Genomic DNA, 2,500 nt, shown 5'->3' on the forward strand with positions numbered 1-2,500 from the left:
GGGTAGGTTTAGGGGCAGTGTGTGTGTGTGTGTGTGTGTGTGTGAGGGGTAGGTTTAGGGGCAGTGTGTGTGTGTGTGTGTGTGTGTGTGTGTGTGTGATGGGTAGGTTTAGGGGCAGTGTGTGTGTGTGTGTGTGTGTGTGTGAGGGGTAGGTTTAGGGGCAGGGGCAGTGTGTGTGTGTGTGTGTGTGTGTGTGTGTGATGGGTAGGTTTAGGGGCAGTGTGTGTGTGTGTGTGTGTGTGTGTGTGTGTGTGTGTGTGTGTGTGTGTGTGTGTGTGTGTGTGTGTGTGTGTGTGTGTGTGTGTGTGTGTGTGTGTGTGTGTGTGTGTGTGTGTGTGATGGGTAGGTTTAGGGGCTGTGTAAGGGGATAGAAAATACGGTTTGTACAGTATAAAAACCATTACGCCTATGGAATGTCCTCACATTTCACAAAAACACGAGTGTGTGTGTGTGTGTGTGTGTGTGTGTGTGTGTGTGTGTGTGTGTGTGTGTGTGTGTGTGTGATGGGTAGGTTTAGGGGCAGTGTGTGTGTGTGTGTGTGTGTGTGTGTGTGTGTGTGTGTGTGTGTGATGGGTAGGTTTAGGGGCAGTGTGTGTGTGTGTGTGTGATGGAGATCTTCAGTGTGTCATAATGAAGTCTCGCCGTTTAATGTGCGATTTCAATGCATATTTCAGATGATGGACTGCATTGAGCCTTTGATATTAATATCAACATCTAACATGACAATATCAGAGGATGGGGAACTTTTCCATCTGACCATCCTCAAGTTGTAAAAGACTAATTCATACGGGCAAATTTCACATATACATGCGTAAAATATTATTTTGCGAATGTTTGGTTGCATTATTAAGTGTTTCTCCTCACTGTAGCATCAGCTGTAGGTGTGTTATTTATTTAGATTAAATAAATGTATGTATTCGTGCCCCAGTGTGACTGAGTCCAGCTGCTGAATCTGAGCTGATCTGGACTGAAGCGTTTATATGACCTGTTGTTGCTCTTGTGTTTCTCCTCAGAGGACACCTGTGTGACAGGAAGTGTGTTGGTCTCACTTCCTGTGTGCTGATGTGCGTCCGGACCCTTCAGTGGCGTGTCAGAGCTGGTTAAGCGTGTGTTGGTAAGACTCGTCATCATGTTCCACTCTAGGGCTGAACGATATATCGCTATCGTATCTATATCTAGATATCAACTTCAAGATATTACTATCGAAAAAAGCAACGATATAGATATAGATATCAGTTTTGCGAGTGCCCTTGAATGCTCCGCTAAAGCCAGCGCACACACACTACAGGGGCGCGGGAACTATATTGTGGGGGCGGCGTTTCCATGGTGACGCGTCATTGCTTGTCACGTGACACAGCGCTGAATGAATGATGATCTGCTTTTATGTAATTTTTTCCTTTTTTATTCAGAATATTCACAAATGTGTTAGCTATGGCATGAAATATCTGATATTCCGATTGTCAAACACATGCGAGTTAGGGATACTGGTACTGGAAAAATACCGGTATATATTTTATTTCAAACGGTACGATATCATGATTTTGCACATTTTGGTGTATGCTGCTGTTCCGAAGTTCACCGCTAGGTGGCAGCGCGCTAACCTAAACTGACGCGAAACCAGCAAATGTGGCAACAGGACAAGATGAATACAGCAGTTGAATCTCACTCAACACGCACAAAACTCATTAATAAAGAGAGGAGTAGACGTGAAATTTGGAATTACTTTGCTTATAAAACTGCTGAAGAACCATCAAACCTTGCCAAGCATCGTCACTTCATTCCTGACTTGTAAGACATTAGTGCATAATTCTAACGATCTAATTTAGACTTTTTTCTTTTAACACTGATCAACGCGCATACATAAGATCGTATAGTTTAAATTAATATCCAGCGTTTGTTTCAACCAGTGATGTTTAGACCTCATAATATTTGCACGCACACTATTGCACTATTTACATCCGCGAAAGACATACCCAACTGTGTTTATGTGACGACTCACTAAAGAAGGACATTTGACATAAGTTTGTGTGTATTTGACTGAGGAAAAACAACTTAATTTGGAATGCGCGAGCTCTTTAGGCTTGTGTGAGTGTGTGTGAGTGTGTGTGTGTGTGTGTTTGTTGTTGGCATGAGCGCAAAGAAAACTCTCTCAAAGAGCTCTCATCCCATATGCATTACGAAATGCTATAAAATCGCTCGCATGTTCAGATTGGCGAGGTTTAAGAAGACGTGGGCAGTGATTTCCGTCAGCTGTCCCGCAACGGAAGCGAAAGTGTTGAATCTGAGCGCGCAGATGCTTTTATAGCGCAGGTGCGATGTCTTTTCAAGCCAATTTGCTCTGGCAAAATTACTTACAAGAAAGTTTCCAAATGACTGATTGATGTGATAATCTTTGTTGATTAATTTAATAATAAACATTTGCGGGAATTTCCCGCTTCATAAACCCCAAACTTGCGAGAGTGAGCAAAATTATGCGCAATACCCGCATCAAAATTCAGAC

The 2,500-nt window shown here is 43.0% G+C and overlaps 1 protein-coding gene across 1 annotated transcript in view; it reads left to right on the top strand.

Annotated features, from left to right (window-relative positions):
• Nucleotides 1-2,500, top strand: part of LOC307140502 (ubiquitin carboxyl-terminal hydrolase 9X-like) — a gene marked incomplete at its 3' end in the record, with an annotated part of 120,819 nt that overhangs the window by 1,890 nt on the left and 116,429 nt on the right. The window contains exon 2 of the mRNA XM_079840061.1: nt 1,014-1,114. The remainder of the gene's footprint in view (nt 1-1,013; nt 1,115-2,500) is intronic.

This window comes from Gobio gobio, assembly GCF_949357685.1.
Source record: "Gobio gobio genome assembly, chromosome: 17".
NCBI classification, from domain to species: Eukaryota; Metazoa; Chordata; class Actinopteri; order Cypriniformes; family Gobionidae; genus Gobio; species Gobio gobio.